At 39.8% G+C, this 20,588-nt stretch overlaps 1 long non-coding RNA gene across 1 annotated transcript in view; it reads right to left on the reverse strand.

The window, feature by feature from the left end:
- Positions 1-11,854: 11,854 nt before the first annotated feature.
- Positions 11,855-20,588, reverse strand: part of LOC129639291 (uncharacterized) — a 49,222-nt gene continuing 40,488 nt past the window's right edge. Inside the window, exons 3-4 of the long non-coding RNA XR_008708330.1 lie at positions 19,258-19,429; positions 11,855-13,090 (exon numbers count right to left, since the gene is read on the reverse strand). This is a non-coding gene — a long non-coding RNA (uncharacterized LOC129639291). The remainder of the gene's footprint in view (positions 13,091-19,257; positions 19,430-20,588) is intronic.

A 20,588-nucleotide genomic window follows, 5' to 3' on the forward strand; every position in this document is an offset into this window, starting at 1 on the left:
CCTGTGTATTTCACTGTATATACATTTTAAAGATGAAAAGAACATAATAAAGAATTGAACATTTGAGGGAAAATTGTGATCAGAATTGCTCTTTAAGGAAGAATAAAACCCAGCATTCAAGAAAGGTTTAAGAATAGTTTACTGGAAAAGTAGCAGCAAGTAAGAGATGTGAAGAGTGATCCCAAATGAGAGAAAGGAGGAAGAGCGAAGGCTAGTCCAGGTGCTGAGGGAGGAACAAACAGCAAGGTAAGCTTCGGGTGAGGAACGATGAGAAAGGAGGCTGAAAGGCACATAAGAGCCAAGTCATGGTGGGTTTTAATGTCCTATTAAGGAAATTAGACATCATCCTGAAGGAAATCTGGAGGAAGTTTGAAAGATTTTAAACTGAGGAGTGATATATATATTTACACACACAATCTATAAGCAATGCAAAGAATGGATTCAAGGAATTCAGGTCAGAAGGTCTGCAGCACATTCTTTAATTGGCTATTTCCCAAGCCAGCTGAGAAACTGAGAGCCTCAACTAAATCAACAGCGACAGGCATGGAGACATAGACCCACAGGACAGATTCAGAAGTCTTGATTAAGGGAAACATATGATGGAATTTGGTGACCCATAAAAGAGAAGGTGAGGGATCAGGAAAGTTATGGCTACTGACTGTATTTCTGGCTTGGGCAACTGGAAAGATGACTGTGTTGAGATGGAAAATGCAAAAGGAGCAGAAATGGAAGGGCAGGAAGTGGAGTTCACTCAGCTCATCATATCTAGTGCCTGAAAGATATCCAAGTAGAGCTATCCAATGGGCTCCTGGGGACATGTAGGGTGACCATAGCTACAGATTTTCCCAGGATGCTTTTTGTTTATGGTAATTGCCCGAGAAAAAAAATTAACAGCACTGATTTTCAACCCCCACAAATGTTCCAAGTTGTGTCAATAAATTCTATGGTCACCCTAGTCATTATAGCATGGAATTTTAGGCCACTTTTTCAATTTAGAGATAAGACTTTTTGTGTCGTCTGTACATGGGTGCAGGATCACGCAAATGGAGATTTTAATTGAACCTGAGAAATATCAACAGCAAGAGAAAGGTGGAAGAGGAGGGCCCCTCAAAGAGGAGAATGGCTAAAAGTATCTAGAGAGCCAGAAAGAAAATCTAAAAAATAAGAGCATCCTGGAAAAGAAAGGAAGGTTTGCTCAAGTAATCCACTCCAGACAACAATAAATCCCTCAAGAGGAGGTGGGCTTTCTAGGGTCCTTGAAAGAGCACCAGGACCAGCCACCAACCCTCATGTGTAGGAAGTACTCAGTAGATGGCTGATGACGAATTAGGGGAAAGATGCAATTTCTGTTCCTAAGTGGCAAATATTCTTACAGATGCCCAGTTTCCAAACTGTGAAATTCTTTTCAAGTAAAACTTTACTTTCAGGAGCTATGATACAAATCAGCTGTCTTTTTCTGAAAGAGAGCACATACGCATTGCAGCTCCAACAACATTATATTCTCTGTGCAAGCCTCCCTTGCTTCAAATGATATACAGGGAGATCTGTCTTTGTCCATAATTCCCTCAAATACTGCCTTCTCTTAGCTTTTACTGCTCAGTATCATCTTTGAGAGTAGCGATTTCAATTTTATAAGTATTGTCCTTCCTATTGTTTGTATGTGCCTAACAACTACAATTATTTCCCCCTATCATTCTTACATTTTTCTGTCATTTCCACTGCAGCTTGCCAAAAACAAAAACAGCAACCAAAATCGTCTTTCCAGGAGATGCTCATCTCCCGGGGGGGGGGGGGGGGGGAATCTAGAAATTAACTCTTTGCTATCCATCAGTAAATACAAAGCATGCATAAAGACTGGCAAAAAGAAAAAAAGAAATGTAGAGTGATATAGCTAACTAAATCCTTTTTCCTCACTCTTAAAAAATGAACAGCCAAAATTTACGTAACCAGGTCTATATATACAGACCTAAACACTCCCAAGAATGATAATTTACATACATCTTCTAAGATTTGGAAGCTTGTCATGATTCAGAATGTACACTGGTATTTCACAATCTAAATCCTAAGTAACATTCATCTATGATCAATAGCTAATCTGTGCTGAGAGCATCCAGAAGAGGAAACATAAATAAGAGAAAAGAAGGGGGACTTCTTTCAGGGTCCAGAGGTAAAGACTCTCTGCTCCCAATGCAGGGGGCACAGGTTCCACCCTGGTCTGGGAACTAGATCTAGTACGTGGCATCAAAGATCCCGTGTGCCAGAACTAAGACCCGGTACAGCTAAATAAATATATTTTTTTTAGAAAAGAGACAGAAAAGAAGGACCTACCACTAACAGGAAGCACAATGAGGATAGACTCGGTCAAATCCATGGGGTTGAAACTATCATTCAGTCAGTTCTCAATAAATGTCCGTTTCCTTCCTTGTTAGAATAAATAAAAATGCTTCTGACAACAAGAAGAATCCTGTTGGCTGACCAGCTCACGTGAACAAACTAGCATGAGTCACATGACTGGTGGCATCCTGGGAAGGGGTGAGCAGTTGCAAGCCCGGGGCAATGAAGAAAAGCCACCCAAATGCACTTGTCTGGATTATTCTGTGAGCAACGTCATATCCATACTCGCTTTGTGTATCTATTAGGGCTGGCTTTAATATAGGGTGAATTCTAGAGTCCACCATGTGCTTCTGGGACATCTTTTACTAGGTTCAATACCATATTACCTACCTCTGGGCCACTTCACATCCACATCATAGACTGAGCTTAATGACAACCCACAGTAAACTTGTCACATGGAGGTGGTCAAAACAGAATATAAAGAAAAAAAGGGTGTCTGGACCATTCTGTAGCAAATCCAAATAAACCTTTTGGTTAACCCATTATTTAATGGGTAATAACTGATGTACTTCTGGTTTTTAGCCAGTGGCCTGCTATTATGTAAAAACCGATGGAAGTTAATCTAACATCCTTCAAAATAGACCAGAAAAGAAAAACAAAGTAGGTAGAGCATCAGAGATGATGACAATGATTGTGGGACTAGATTTGGGGAAACAGGATACATAGGTAATTTAGTCTATTCTTCATGTGTACTTGTAGCTTGTTTTAGTATACCTATTGATATTTACCCAGTAATTCAGACTGGTGTTTCCTTCCATTAGTGTTCATGAAATTTTATAAAAGGGAATAAGAACAGTGACAACACAAGTGTGTAATTTTTGACACTCCACTTAGTGCCCTTTCATCCATTACAAATGAGTTTAGACATGATCTTTTTGCCTTAAATTCTGAAAATTGAAATTAATTCAGTGAAATTGCTTGGCTCAGCTAAACTTTCAATCTTCTAAGCAATCATCATAATCGGAATCAGCTAGAAATGGCAAAGTTTTAACTTGTAGCAGAGTATTATTTTGAAATGCTAATGAACGGGTTTTCTTCTGCGTAAGTTGGACATCCAAAAGGAACTTGGTGTCAGGCTAAAGAGAACACAAGAGTGTGCAGCCATCATGATCAAAGGGTATCATAGGAAATTTAGCCCCCGACCTAAGCAAATGGTCAGAGGTTGAATAACAGGGGGTGGGGGCGGGGCAGACAAAGTACATTAGAGAGAGGTGGGCAAGGATGGGAGTGTTACACAACAAACCTGAGTCTCCTCCCCTAGGGCAAGTGCAGTCAACTGATTGCAAAAACAGTCACAATACTTCACCTCTCCCTGTACTTACACTTTTTGCAATCTGCTTTTGTAACAACTCCCATTCAGAGGTGGAATTTATTTCCCCAACTCTTAAAACTGGTCTAGCTTTGTGACTGACTTTCTTTTGGTGACTTTTGGTGGCTCGGTGGTAAATCTGTTTGCAATGCAGGAGACTCGGGTGCGACCCCTGGGTCAGGAAGATCCCCTTGAGGAGGAAATGGCAACCCACTCCAGTATTCTTGCCTGGGAAATCATATGGACAGAGGAGGCTAGCAGGCTCCAGTCCACAAGGTTGCAGAGTTGGACACGACTGAGCTACTAAGACTTGAAATTGGCTCACTGAATGAAGGGCATAGGAGTGAGTGATTCTGAGCCTGAACCTCAAGGAGTTATTCACTCTTCTGTGTATTCTTGAGGAACCCTGCCACTACCACCTGAAGAAGTCCAGGCTACCCTGTGGGAGAATGCAAGATCACTCCCAGGAGGGCCCAGTTAGCCCAGCAAAAGTCATCCTAGATCAAACAACTGACAAATGTGTGGGCGAGCCCTAGTCCAGCGGGGCTGCAGAAACCTAAATGAATCCCCAAGACCATGAACAACAAGTAGCTAATGGCTTGTGAGCAACATGTTTATCATATCAGACACTGAGTTCCAGGGTGGCTTATCTCGTGGCAATAGCTAACTGATACAACCAGGAAAATGTAACAACTCTCTGTAAATTCTCCAAGGCCTTAGAATATCCATAAGCAGAGGTGAAAATAGGAACATGGAAAATATTAGGGTAACTAAGTTTAAATCCTGAGCTAACCACACTTAAATCTGGAAGTAATTAGGTTACTTTTGATTGGAAAAATTAGTAGAAATGGGGGTTTGCGAACTAAGGTTCTGCACAAAAGAAAGTCACATGCACATCTGAGATGCAATTGTAAATTACAAACTGGTGACACCTGCTAAAATAATTTCAGTTATACTAGTCAGGCAACTGCTTCAGAGAAATCAATGTTGTCATTAGTCAGCTATGCCCTTCTGGAACCGCAGTACAGGGTAGACCTTAAAGTTTCTGAATCAAAATGTAATTATTTCATGAAATCTGTTACTGTTGCTTCCAAAGCACATTGCTTAATTTAAAAAGTGAGAGTGCTCTTTCTATATATAATGGATAACTTCTGGGAGGACAGTGTGCAATTCACAAGACTATAGCAAAGATCATGCAGCTTCCAACCCCATCAACAAGGCTGTAGATGTCCTCATCCACAACTACCATGTGACCTAGAGTAGGGGTTGAAAAATAGTCCTCTATGTGTTTACTATTGCTTATACAAATAAGATTCCTGAGAGTCCCTTGGACAGCAAGGATATCAAACCAGGTATATCCCAAAGGCAATCAACCCTGAATATTCACTGGAAGGACTGATGCTGAAGCTCCAATATTTTGGCCACCTGATGAGAAGAGCTGACTCATTAGAAAAGACCCTGATGCTGGGAAAGATGGAAGGCAGGAGGAGAAGGAGATGACAGAGGATGAGATGGTTGGATGACATCACCGACTCAATGGACATGAGTTTGAGCAAACTCCAGGAGATGGTGGAGGACAGGGAAGCCTGGCATGCTTCAGTTCATGGGGTTCAAAGAGTTGGACACGACTTAGCAACTGAACAATAATAAATACAAACAATACTTAAGAATCTACTATCCTTGACCTAGAATCTTGATAAAAGGGTAAGAACTGGGAATGAAGTGGGTAAATTGGGTTTCCGATAGTATTATTCAACACTACATGTTAGAAGTCAATGAATTAACAAGACTAGAGCCCAATTCAGGATCAATGATTCGAGACAAAACAAATGGAAGGAATAACAGTAGAGAAAATTGGGATGACTTTTCTGAATAATATTGCTTCTTTTTCCTTTGTTTCCTTAGAATAGTCAGGGCCACCGTACTTCACAACTCCACGAGGCAATGCTCACATCTTAGTCTATGCAAACAGCAGGACTGTCAATGTGCCATGTACAGGCCAGACTGTGTGTGGCTGCCATGAATAAGGACTGACCTTACTGGTGTGTCACTTCAGGAGAATATCTGGGTTGATTAAGGATTTATAAATGAATTATTTGTAGCTTCTATGTGCTGGTACTTTCCTCATGTTATACCACTCGAGTGTGCAACTATTAGCAATTAAAGCTGTTATTTATTAATAACTATATTATAATATATGATAATATCTCTAGCAAGAGAAAGATCCATAGCTACAATAGGGGGAAATGCTTATATTCTTGCTGCTCAAAGTGAAGCCAACCTCAGACTGGTAACAGCAGCATCTCTTAGAAACTTGTTAGAAATACAGACCCTCGAGACCAATTCCAGGCCTGCTCTCCATCCAGACCTAGTGATTCGAAATCTGCACTTTTACCAAGATCCTCTGGCGATCTGGACATACATTAAAGCTCGAGAAATATCAATCTATGTAACATCAAGCAGTATCATCTATCATACTAGTCCTTAATTTCCAAGACTGTGCCCTTAGGTGGGTGGTAAGGAAGTCTGCACCTCTCCATTGGGTCATGAAAATTGTTTCCATCTCTAAATTACTTAGAGAATCCTATTACATTATGGAGGCCACCCATAGAAAAAAGGAAATAGAAACAAAATCGGCCTATAAATTCAAGGTGACTCAAGAGCATCCATCCATTACTCATAAAGAGGTCGGATAGATGGCCCCTACCTTTGAATCTCAATGGGATCATGACTTCCAAATCTGTCTTCCAAAATCAACAAAATGTAGCACCTCTGCCTTGTTCTATAAAATCAACTTCCATGATATATATTGCTTCTAAAAAATGGATATGATCAGCTAGACATTGGCTAATCAAAATTTTCTGAGATGGACTCTGATGGCAAATCACTAATGCTTAAGGAAGAAGAAATGTCAAGAAAGGATCAAGCATATCTAAGTAAATTGACTGGATTTATGACAATTTCATTTACAGAAAATCAGGTTGTAAAATAATTCTTCTAGAAACAAAGGCAAAGCATCTTTCTTAGAAATCATCTCTTCAAAGCCAAAGAGAGATTTAGGAAAAATGTGTCCCTTTCCTTTTTTCAAAAAAACATGTTTCTTAGCTCATTTTTATTCAAGAGAGCATGGATGTCAAAATGGACAATTCAGTCAAGTTATATTCTTCCCATCACATAAATCTGCAAGTCTTAACAGCTAATCAAGGTGAACCAAGTACATCTTTATCCTGCATTTTAGGGATAATCCAAGAATTTTTTTATTGGTTAAATTTATATAAAAGCTATTATGCTATAATTGGCCTTTCATACCAGTGATGTAGGTTATCTCTTCAATTCTTAAAAACATTAAGATCAGAAAAGAAGCATGAACAAATTGTTGGCTCATTGTCTTTATGTTATTGGGGGAGGGGAGGGCTTATATTTATAAGGAATCTCTGAGAATTCAGTTCCCAGATCATAGTGTTTCTTAGCCCAGTGGAAAGAAAACAGTTAGGTAACATATGTGGAAACAAAGTAAATATCATAGAAGTACCTTTTTTTTTTACGGTGGTACTCAAGGATCTTTCTTTTTTTGCAATGTTACCACAAAAGTCATTTCACTCATAAATTAAGAGTAGTGCTCTAAATCTAAAAATTACGATGGTACAAAGGACATAAGGCCCTGAAAATCTACTTAAAACTATTTTTTAAAGTATTAAGTATGTAGATAAAGAGAGGGTTTTTTAAGTGATCTAAAGATTAAATAATAATATAAAAACCAAAGTAAAAATATCACTATGACATAAAGCAGCATTATAATAGTATTTACACTATGAGTATCGCTTCCATTGTGTCCAACTCTTTGCAATCCTATGGACTGTAGCCTGCCAGGCTCCTCTGTCCAAGGGGATACTCCAGGCAACAATAGTGGAGTGGGTTGCCATTTCCTCCTCCAGGGGAATCTTTTCAACTAGGGATCAAACCCGTGTCTTTTATATCTCCTGCACTGGCAGGCAGGTTCTTTACTACTAGTGCCATCAGGGAAGCCCTTAGCACACACACACAAACTATGAATGCATCTGTATCTGTATTTTGGTTAAGCATTCAGTTCAGAAGAGTCTGTGTAATTAATCATGTCTGTGTTTATACATTCAACACTAAAATAGTAAAATCCCCTACTGAAGAATACCAATAGAGGCCCTTTAACCTTTAGTATGTGGAGAATTGAAGTACTTACAGTAAAGTAATGAAAATGACTAAAGATTTATGATAAGATTGAGGTATAGCAGTTAAATGATTTAACATTATTTAAGACCAAAGAAAAGCAGGAGGTGTTTTAATCATGATCTCCAAAATATGAAGGCTTATTGCAAAAGGAGTGAGTCTCCATCTCTGGTATTGACAGAATAAAAGGAAATGATGAAAGATAAGTTAACCTCCTATTTCCTGGCAGAATGCTGTAATACATTCTGTCACAAGCTTAGAAAACATGGCTTTCAGATCGTATAATGGAAATTTTTTTTAGTTACATAAAAACAAAAATTACTATCAAAGAAGAGAGGCAAGCTCCCCGACAGAGCCCCTTCCAGTCCCTCCTTACTTTGTAGTTTCATTTTTTGCCACTAAGAGGAGATAACAGTGATATCCTTCCCTCTCCAATCTTAGTATCATGCACACAAAATATCTTAGCAAACTACCCTCGTCCTCACCATAACCACCAATCCATTTTTCACCCAGTAAAATTTATTAAAGCATGGAAGAAAAAAGGAGACAAACAAGTCATTAGGGAAAAGACTAAAATATCTGTCTACAATACATAAAAGTTGAACACTGGACAAGAGATGAAAACATGGAATGGTACTGCAGTTAGATCAAACTGAATTTACATTCCAATCAGACAGTTACTAAATGAATGACCTGTACTCAACGTTACCTTTCTCCATTCAATCAACAAATATTTAGTGAGCACCTAAAATAGTATTTGGCATTGTTCAGGCCCTGTAGAAATACCACTGAGCAAAATATAATAGCTCCTGTCCTTGTGGAGCTTATAGTCCACTGAAGAAAAATTGTTGAGAGTCTTGTATTCCATTGCAGGAACCTTAAGTTTTATCCTGAGAATGCTTTTCACAGAAGAGTGATATGATTTAACAAATATTTTTCGGAAGATTACTCTAGGTTCTATGTGAAGAATCATCTGCACAGGGACATGAGTGAAAGTCGCCAGGTTACATAAAAGACTAATGCAGTAATCCAGGCAAGAGGTGGTGCTTTGGACAAGGGTGGTGGCAGTGGGTGTGGTGAGAAGTGATCTGATTCTACAAGTAATACAAACATACATTCAATAGGATTTCTTGATAAATTGGATTTGAGGTCTGAGAGAAAAGTCAAACACAGTCCCAAGGTTTTGTAGCTGAGTAACTGGACAGACAGAACTGCCATTAACTGAGGTGGGAAGACTATGGGTTGAACAGGTTGTAAGGGACGAAGATGGGTAGAGATAAGGCACTTGGTTTTGAATGAATGTTTGTGATGTCTGTAAGAACTCAAGGTGGAGATGTCAAGCAAGCAATGAAATGATCATATCTCTGAACTTCTGACTTATCACTAAAATTAGGTAATAATTATGTGAGAACCAGAGCTAGCATACGGAATGAACCTTGCCCATAGCAGGGAACAGAGTGAATGGTATCGACCATTACTACCCACCAAATATACACTAATGTTGGAAGGGGTGACTAAGATGAAAAAGGCAAGGGGCAGTTCACTGTAGTCATAATCATGGTACAAACCAAACCACCATCATCTTGTGGCATAGCACAAGAAACATTTATATGGCTGACTGTCAGTTGGTCTAGGCTGGGCTCACCCATGCCTGCTGCCAGCTGGAAATTCAATTGATTTAGGCTGGTGTCCACAGGGAATGTCCTTTTCATCATGGGGACTGGAATGCAAAAGTAGGAAGTCAAGAGATACCTGGAGTAACAGGAAAGTTTAGCCTTGGAGTACAAAATGAAGCAGGGCAAAGGCTAACAGTTTTCCCAAGAGAACACAATGGTCATAGCAAACGCCCTCTTCCAACAACACAAGAGAAGACTCTACACCAGACATCACCAGATGGTCAATATCAAAATACGAGTGATATATTCTTTGCAGCCAAAGATGGAGAAGCTCTAGACAGTCAGCAAAAACAAGACCAAGAGCTGACTGTGGCTCAGATCATGAACTCTTTATTGCAAAATTCAGACTTAAATTGAAGAAAGTAGGGAAAACCACTAGACCATTCAGGTATGACCTAAATCAAATCCCTTATGATTATACAGTGGAAGTGACAAACAGATTCAAGGGATTAGATCTGATAGACAGAGTGCCCGAAGAACTATAGATGGAGGTTCATGACATTGCACAGGAGGCAGTGATCAAAACCATCCTGAAGAAAAAGAAATGCAAAAAGGCAAAATGGTTGTCTGAGGAAGCCTTACAAATAACTGAGGAAAGAAGGGAAGCAAAAGGCAAAGAAGAAAGAAAAGATATACCCATTTGAATGCAGAGTTCCAAAGAATAGCAAGGAGAGATAAAAAAGCTTTCCCAAATGAACAATGAGAAGAAATAGAGGAAAACAACAGAATGGGAAAGACTAGAGATCTCTTCAAGAAAATTAGAGATACCAAGGGAACATTTCATGCAAAGATGGGCTCGATAAAGGACAGAAAGGAACCTTTCAGAAATGAACCTAACAGAATCAGAAGCTATTAAGAAGAGGTGCAAAGAATACACAGAAGAATTATACAAAAAAAATCTTAATGACCTGGATAACCATGATGGAGTGACCACTCACCTAGACCCAGGTAACTTGAAGTACAAAGTCAAGTGGGCCTTGGGAAGCATCACGAACAAAGCTAGTGGAGGTGATGAAATTCCAGTTGAGGTATTGAAAACCCTAAAAGAGGATGCTGTGAAAGTGCTGCACTCAATATGCCAGCAAATTTGGAAAACTCAGCAGTGGCCACAGGACTGGAAAAAGTCAGTTTTCATTCCAATCCCTAAGTAATGCAATGCCAAAGAATGTTAAAACTACTGCACAATTGCACTCATTTCACATGCTAGCAAGGTCATCAAAATCCTCCAAGCTAAGTTTCAACAGTACATGAACCAAGAACTTCCATATGTGCAAGGTGGATTTAGAAAAGGCAAAGGAACCAAACTGCCAACATCCCTTGGATCTTAGAAAAAGCAAGAGAATTCCTAAAAGACATCTACTTCTGCTTTACTAACTACACTAAAGCCTCTGACTGCGTGGATCACAACAAATTGTGAAAATTCTTAAAGAGATAGGAATACCAGACCATCTTACCTGCCTCCTGAGAAATCTGTATCTAAGCACAAGCTAGAATCAAGACTGCCAGGAGAAATATCAATAACCTCAGATATGCAGATGACACCACCCTTATGGCAGAAAGTGAAGAGGAACTTAAGAGCCTTTTGATGAAAATGAAAGACAAGAGAGAAAAAGCTCACTTAAAACTCAACATTCAAGAAATGAAGATCATGGCATCCGGTCTCATCACTTCATGGCAAATGGATGGAGAAACAATGGAAACAGTGACAGACTTTATTTTCTTGGGCTCCAAAACTACTCGGATGGTGACTGCAGCCATGGAATTAAAAGACGCTTGCTCCTTGGAAGAAAAGCTATGACCAACCTAGACAGCGTCTTAGAAAGCAGAAACATTACTTTGCTGACAAAGTTCCATCTAATCAAAGCTATGGTTTTTCCAGTAGTCATGTATGGATGTGAGAGTTGGACCATAAAGAAGGCTGAGCACTGAAGAACTGATGCTTTTGAATTGTGGTGCTGGAGAAGACTCTTAAGAGTCCCTTGAACTGCAAGGACATCAAACCTGTCAATCCTAAAGGAAATCAACCCTGAATATTCAATGGAAGGGCTGAGGCTGAAGCTTAAGCTCCAATACTTTGGCCACCTGATGAGAAGAGCTGACTCACTGGAAAAGCCCCTGATGCTGGGAAAGATAGAAGGCATGAGGAGAAGGGGACAACAGAGGACAAGATGGTTGGATGATATCATTTGACTCAATGGACATGAGTTTCAGCAAACTCTAAAAGATAGTGAAGGAGGGAAGCCTGGCATGCTGCAGTCCATGGGGTCACAAAGTGTCGGACATGACTGAGCAATTGAACAACCACAGGGAATAGCTTTACTCTGTGTGGCTCTCATTCTCCTCCTAGGCCTAGCATGTGTATCTCTTCCATAAAGAGAAGAGATGAGAATAACAAAAATACTGAATGGTTAAGAATAGTAACTTCACTGTAACTTACCAATTGATTTCTTATCAACTAAAACTAATTCCAGTGTGAAGTGGCCTTAGCAATCCCCCTCTACAGCCCACTCATCTTTTTGAGAACTCCCCACACTCTATTGCCTCCTAGTGACAAGGATTCACCCTGGAGACACATGCTCAAGGGCCATCTTGCTCAAAAACTGACTTAAATTGCACGTGATATAATAGGTAGTTTATCACAGATCTTCAGAACTTTTCCTTATTACTCACAATCACTCTTACCCTTAGCTTGATATCTTAAAAAATTTGGGCTGATGATATATATGAGAAAGCAGGGGGAGGACATTAAGAATTGGGTGATGTTTCTTCAATTACATTTTTATGAGCTGATGTTTTCACTGATGGAATAAATGTACCAACGAGTACAAGTTAATACTAGGGTATGAAATGTAAATGCAGTTATCTGAGATACAAAAGATTTTGTTATCTCTGTTTAGTCCCACTCATATTATGTATACATACTTATAGCATATAGATTTAAATATAGTTTATGAGGATGGAATTATGGTTTAATTATTAATTAAGCAATATGTGGCAAGGCAACCGTTCTGACATTTATGAGAAAATTAAATTTCCAACACAGAAAGCATAAGACACAGTCGGGTGCGTCCAATCCCCAAGGATGTGATTATCTAATGATAAACCATGTTTCCTGCAGCTGTGTGATTGCCGTGACCGAAAAAAAAAAAAAAAGTTTATTATAAGACTGTTCTTTTTGTATAATGAATAGATGAAGTTGGTTGCACAGAATATCAAACAGATGTTTCAACCAAATTGTGTGTCTTCAGTGGATGAATTCCCGCTATTTAAACTGGACAACTTCTGAAAGCAGATAGTCTATATGAGGAAAATGTAAATACTTCTTGAGCAAACTGCATCACTATAAAATAACAAACCGCTAGTAAAGGTACAGATGCAGGCAGTTTGGAGCTTTCCAGCTTCATTTGGTATGTACATATACACAAAAGCCTGTGGCAATAATACTGACTCAGGATGATCTGGGACAAGCTTTCCATTCGTGGCACTAGTTCTTCTGTGGCTCCATCATCTGTGGAAGGAATTGAGAGGACTGGCAAAGAGAAAGCACATGGTTTTCTTTTCTTTACCTAGTTTAGAAAAAAAAATCTAACCTTTTAAAAATATATATATAGAAACATGACCTCTTCATCTTATTAGTTCTACTCTATGTTAGACAATCTATAAGGCACATATATATGTACATCATTTAATCTTAATCATAATCTCAAAGAAGCAGTTACAATGACTACTGAAGTCTAGACATGTAAACATGTTACCCACGATCACACACCTAGAGAGAATACAAACACGTGGATCTAAAACTAAGGTTTGGGAGACTTCAAAAGCCACGCTTCTCTTCGGTATGTCATGGTGCTGGGTATTTTCCAGTTACCTTGTCCAGATCTACTTTCCATCCTTCATTCTAATTTTGGTCCTTGGAGCCTGATCTGTGGGGACCACATCAACATGCTCCATTTACTTCCACATTTTATTGTGTTCAGCTGAAGGCATCCCCTGCAGGAGATCTGACCACTACTGTCTAGAAGCTGCCTCTCTCATTCTTCCATCCATTCATTCATTTATTCTCCCATTTATCCTCCCTTCTTCTGTCTGTCTCTGTCTCTCTACCCCTCACTCCACACACCCCCAGTTTCTAGGTTCCAGTGACAGCTCCCACCCCTTTCTCATTCAGGCCACAGTGGTGTCACCTCCTGATACAGCTTGCCCAGATTCACGGCACTTTCTCTCCTGATTTCTATTCCCACATATTAAGTTCTCTCATTACGTTATCTTCAAATTATTTAATCTCCAAGTGTTGCATCTGGTTCTGGCTGACACTCCAATATAGCCCCCCCTTTTTTTTTCAATTGGTTAAGCAATAATCTATAAAAATAAATAACTAATGAGAACATACTGTATAGCTCAGGGCTTTGTGGTGACCAGAGTGGGAAGTAAATCAAAAAAGGGGGGGAATATATATACATATAGCTGATATTCTTTGATATACAGTAGAAACTAGCACAACATTCTGAAGCAACTATACCTCAATAAAAATTAATTAGAAAAATAAAAGGGTATTGGGCTGAGCAGGAACGAGAAGAATGATCAGCAGGTTTGCAGATGGCCTGGTGTCCTGGGAAGACAAAGGGCTTTTGAAGACTGAACCACCTTCACAGCCCAGCTCCATCTTTTATACCTGAGACATGTTTATTGTTAATTAATGGGGCCATTTTAAACAGTGAATTCACCAATTATAAACAAAAGAATAAATTAGAAAAATAAAAATGTAAAACTAAAAAGATAAATAAATATTAGTTTGATTCTATTCTTTTAACAAAGTGCAATTACTGTGTTCCAGACACTGCTAGGTTCTGGGGACACTAAGATCTAAAATACAGCCCTGCTTTCAAGAAGTTCACAATCTAGGATACCAGTACTTTTGCTATTTTAGAGGAATTGACAAAGAAAAGGTATTTACTCTACACACAGTTACAGAAAGCTTCCCAATCAGGCAATGTCTGAGCAGGACCTGAAAAGGATGACTGAGAGTTTCTGGGAGTGCATATCCGGATGTAAGAGGGCCCAGGGTGCCAAAGGAATGAAGACCTGAGAAAGCCAAGGATAGGAAGAGCACTCAAGCAAGGTAGACCTTCCAACACACCTGGAGCCTAGAGTGCAAATAGTTTGGGAAGAGGTAGTCTTCAAGAGATGCCCTTGTGGTTTCTAATGTTGAAGGCCTTTCTAGAGTCTGTCCTTAGCCGTTTTCATTTAATCTTGAAATACTATAAGTAGATACATTTACAACCTTTCATTTTAGGAAAGTAATTCTGAAGACAGAAAAGATTATGGATTAGAAGGAGCAAGTTACAAAGATTCTTTCAGAGGAGACTGTAACTGTTGGAGGCTATAGTTATTTTGGCTTGAAATGATCATGGAAAGTGGAAAGGATGAGTAGATAAAAATTTTTCTCTTGCTGGGTTGTCCTGTATGTAAAATCTATATATCATGGGGCTGGAGGGGGAATCAAAGATGCCTCCCACGTTTCTGGCTGGGTCACCAGGTAGAAATTACCTAAATATCAGGGTTTCTCAATCACAGTACTACTGACATTTGGTGCCAGAAAGTTCTGTTATGGGTGTGGGGGCACTGTCCTGTGCATCGTGGGAAGTTTAGTAAAGGAGCACCCCTGGCCTCTACCCACTAGATAACCAGTAGCACCCCCCTCTACCCTGGGTGTGACAACCAAAAATATCTCCAGACATTGTCAAATGTCCCCTGGCAGGCAAAATCACTCCTGATTAAGAACCATTGTCTAATGTGGTAGCATAAGGCTAACTGACTTGTGTAGCAAAACGAGTGCTTGCTTTGATCAAAGCATGTGGGAAGATTGTATGACAGATGAGCTGTCAGTAAAAATGAAGGGGACCTAAGGGGATCCTGGCTGTAGATTACCACTTGGAAGACATCACCACTCAGTGACCGAATCCCTTAGAGAAATTCAAGTTTCCTTGGCAGGGCATGGCTAGTCCTTTAACATATCTCAATCATGAAATTTATGAAAGCCATCAAAAGTTTTATGAAAATAAATCAATCATGTTGTTGCGGTTTCGTCACTCGGTCATGTCTGACTCCTTGTGACTGCATGAACTGTGGCCTGCCAGGCTTCTCTGTCCATGGAATTCTCCAGGCAAGAATACTAGAGTGGGTTGCCATTTCTTCATCCAGGGGATCTTCCCAAACCAGGGATTGAACTCATGTCTCCTGCACTGGCAGGAGGATACTTTACCACTGAGCCACCAGGGAAGCCCTAAAGCAATCATATACACTAGCAATAGAGACTTAAAAAAAAATACTTCTCAAGATCTGTAATCTTTGATAAACAGATTTAAGTCTACATACTTAATCAGCTTTTGGCTTATCTGTGGAGAAAGTTAACTTCTCAAACCCTGAAAACTGTATAGACACTGTCTAATTTAATCTTCCCCTCAAACCCTGGGGATACCATTATTATTTTCTTTCACCAATGAGGAAGGAAAGGTTTACAGAGTTAATGAACTTGCCCCAGGAGACAGAGTTGATACACACCATAGACACCAAGACACCAGTCTCTCTCTTCACCATGCAACACATTCTCAGTCTCATATACAGAGAGATACATGGCAAATAAAAACGTAAGAAGCAAAGCATTTGACTTAGTAAAACAAAATGACAAAACACAAATCGTCAAGCTTATCAGATATTTTATGCATGAGTATACTCAGTACTCAAAATATAAATTGTGCATCAAAAAGATGCTTGAATTCTTGCTCTGTTTCAGCTCTTATTTTAATCTGACCTGTACTTCATTTAGTTCTTTACCCAGTTGTCTTTCCTACTGGATTGTAAACTCCTTGAGAGCAGAGGCAGTGTCTTTGTAACTCTTACAACACAAAGTTGCATTGACTGATGCACAGTAAGTGCCCCACAAATCGTTTCCTGATTATTTCATTAAAATAAAGGAATGGATTTGATTCTCACTGTCTGTGGGTGAGCTCATTTCTGCAGATGGTGGTAATACCCCCATTGTACTCAACTGTGATTCTGCTTGTTTCTCTTAAACAGCAAATGTTCTACTCTTACAGGCAGGGATAGTTTCCTAAATTTTAATTATTTGACCTGCTAAAATATTCCCTATAGGAAGGACAATTATTCCTTTTCTTTTCTGTTTTTGGCTTTGCTTTTTTTTTTTTTTTTGAGCCGAGCTCTTTGTTGGGTAAACTCCTTTGGAAAGAAAAGAGTTGGGTAGATTTCGCTTCTCCCCACCCCCAATTTACATGTGCAGATAACCGAATTGCAAGAGGTGGGGTATGCAGGCTTTAGGGCAAACAAAAGTGGGTTCATATACCACGTGTATACTTATCACTTAAAAGCTGTGTCATCTTGGGCCAGTTATTTAGCCATGCTAAGTCTCAGGGTACTTTTCCCTCATATTAGCAACCTCCCTAGGGCTTCCCTGGTGGCTCAGCTGGTAAAGAATCCGCCTGCAATGCAGGAGACCTGGGTTCAATCCCTGGGTTGGGAAGATCCCCTGGAGAAGGGAAAGGCTACCCACTCCAGTATTCTGGCCAGGAGAATTCAGTCCATGGGGTCCATATACAGTCTATGGGGTCGCGAAGAGTTGGACATGACTGAGTGACTTTCACTTCACTTCACTTAGGTTGCTATGAACATCAAATGAAATCATGTATCCAGAGCATGTCCCCTAGCCTGGCACTCTCTCACATAAGGTCCACAGTTCTGGGGACACAGTGATGAACCAGGTGGAACACAGCTTCTGCCTTCACAGAGCTGGTAGGTATCATAGCAGAGGAGAGGAAGACAGCTACTAGACACTTCTTGAACAAAAATAATGACTGACTGAGGGCAAAAAAGGATATAAAGAAGCTCCTGAGACAGGGAATCACAGGAGAAGTGTGTATTTTATCCTGAGGAAGATCAGAAGCCACGGAAGCTACCAAAGCAGAGGTTCATTGGGATTTCCTTAGAGGTCCTGTGGCTGAGACTCCAAGCTCCCAATGCAGGAGGCCTGAGTTGATCCCTGGTTGGGGAACTAAATCCTGCATGCTGCAACTAAGACCCAGCACAGCCAAATAAACAAAAATATTAAAAAATAAAATAAAACAGAGACTCATTCATCTCTGATTTACATGGTTAAAAGTTCTCAGTGCCTACTGCATGGGTCATGAATTGGTGGAAAGGACAGAGGCAGGGAAGGAAAAATAAAAATACTGTAATAGTCCTGATGATATGTGATCATTGCTTTGTGAAGGCTTGTGGCAAGAACACCAGTGAATGGATGAGACTAATACTTATTCTGGACATGGAACCCATAGGATGGAGAGAGAAATAAAAGAAGACTCCTAGATTCCTGGCCTGAACAATCAGGGAGGTGGAGATGACCACTCCTGTGAAGAGTAACGAGCAGACAAACACATGCTAATACCCTGCATGTGCTGACCCTGACCTGCTAGCCATACATCTCAGTCATAGAAACAGAAGTGGAAAATTTGAGGAGAGGTCTGTGCTACAGATACGTACTTGGAAGTTATGACTGGAGAAATGGTTATAATGGGAGGCCTAGTGCCTCTCCTCATATTCCCGTATTTTCCTTTCTGCTCCATTCCCCTGAAGAGAATGATACAGGGAAAGTAACTTGGGCTCATGCCCAGTTTCCCTCCCTCACTTCTTTACAAAGGAGGTGAGATGAGTTTCTTGCTTAACGAAATTAGGATACAAAGATGGGCATGCAGAGCTGGAAGCCTTGCAAGGCTCCCTTTATGGGGACAGGATTCTGTGAAGAGCTTGCATGTTCTGCACGCCACTTGGGTGGCCCAGGTGGACTATAAGGAGGAGGTGGGCAGGCTCTTCTACTGTGTTGGTCTGCAGGGCTCAGCGCAGACTGGCTAAGTGTTTTACTGGCCTGCAAACTTACTCTCTGCCACATACCTCAGTGTTCAAGTAACAGGAGTCTGATTTTAGATTAGAACAAACCACATTATCTGTTATTATTTATTCCCCTAAAACAGCCACATTACTCTAAATACCACAAGAAGGGGAGGGAGGAGGGAGGAGGGTTCAGGATGGGGAACACATGTATACCTGTGGCGGATTCATTTTGATATTTGGCAAAACTAATACAGTTATGTAAAGTTTAAAAATAAAATAAAATTAAAAAAAAAGAAATAGAAGGAAAAAAAATAAATACCACAAGAAGAGAATAAATCAGAGCACTGAGGAAGACGAGTGGCAGAGCTCAGGCAACAGGTAGAAGTCAGAAAAAAGAGGAAAAACAGATGAAAGAGAACAAGAACCCAGGGTGTTGAAAGGAATTATTCAAGCAGCTGAGACATCAAGGAAGATGATTCAAAGTTGTCCATCAGGCTAACGGGAAATACGAGAGAAATCTCTTCATATTATAGATATATCTTTGGAATGCCCCAAAGAGATCATACTAAATAATGAACTCTTAGAAGGAATCCCTTTACTGTTATGAAGAAATCAAGGATCTAAATGGAACAATTCATACTATAAAACTTCTAGAAGAAAACACGGAAGAAAAATGCACCACCACATTTTCTTTGGCTTGAAAGTCATTACACATTGAGCTACAGCACTTTTATTCATCAATGAGAGAGAATGATTAAACTGCTAACATACCTGGAAGAGATCATGGCTGATGACATTCCCACGAAGTTATAATAAATTAGTAATGTATCATCTCTGCAGTAAGTTATAACAAATATTTCTGGGAGGAGAGAAGGCAAGCAGGGCAGTGGGCTGGCTGATCCGACCAAGAAAGCCTGAAGGTTATGACAGGACTATATATTTTCTGTAAACAAGAAATATACAAGCACTGACTTTTATGACTTTCTAAGGCCCTAGAGCATTGAGTTCCACTTAGTTTGCTCTTCCTGGAGCATCCCCAATTGGCAGGGATATGTCTCCTCTGGATGGAATTGATTATGAGATGGCTGAGCTGAAACAGTTTCTAGTACAAGACTCAAAAGCTAGAGGACAAATGGCAATCAAACTTAGTCATCTTATAGTTAGGAAAAAACTGAATATGAAATTGTTTAAGTTAAGGGAAATAATTTGTGCTATTATTAATTGTTGCCACAGTGTCAAGTAGACGCACATGGGGCCTTAACCAACTTAACAACAGTTTTCTCTTTTTCAGAAACAATGATGTAGCCACTAAATTTTATGCCTGAAAGACTACACTGTAGATAGAAGGACATTATTTGATCCCTAGTCTCCTTTATGGGCAGAGATGGTTCTTCAAATATTTTAAATTCCCTAAGACTTTGGGTCCCCATGGGAGTGGGGATTGTTGCAAATTCTTTGTTGGGAAATCTGATCATCAGTAAAGGAAGTTCAGAAATCAAAAGTGAACACAGATCATCAGAACTCCAATAAATGTGGAAATTGGTCCCACCATGCATGAACAACGTCTTAGCTTGTTTCTTTTTCTTTGGCCATGCCACGTGGTTGTGGGATCTTAGTTCCCCAACCAGCCATTGAACTCAGGCCCTTGGCAGTTAAAGGGCTGAGTCCCTAACCACTGGACAGCCATGGAATTAGCAGCAAATTCTTTATCTGTGATGCTCAATACGGTGACGACTAGCCACATGTGGTCTAATAATATCAAATGTGCTAGTGCAAATGAAAAACTGAATTCTGACATTTAATTAATTTTTATTTATTAAAGTTTAAATTTAAATAACACCTGTATTAGTGGCTACTATATTCAATTGCTCAATTTTGGATTATTCAGTTCAATGATCTTGGTTTCTTTGAATGTTAAGGATATGATATTTTCTTTTACCAGTCAGCTGACTTTAAATAGAATGAATCTCAGTTTCCTGCTCAGACAGAGAAGGATCTGGGCTTAAGCCTCCATTACAGGTGGGACCAAGACATAGAGCAGAGAGAGCACAGAGCCCCATGGCATGAAACTGTAATTTCTTCTTCTCTGTGACCCTGATCTG

Source organism: Bubalus kerabau, chromosome X (assembly GCF_029407905.1).
Source record: "Bubalus kerabau isolate K-KA32 ecotype Philippines breed swamp buffalo chromosome X, PCC_UOA_SB_1v2, whole genome shotgun sequence".
NCBI classification, from domain to species: Eukaryota; Metazoa; Chordata; class Mammalia; order Artiodactyla; family Bovidae; genus Bubalus; species Bubalus kerabau.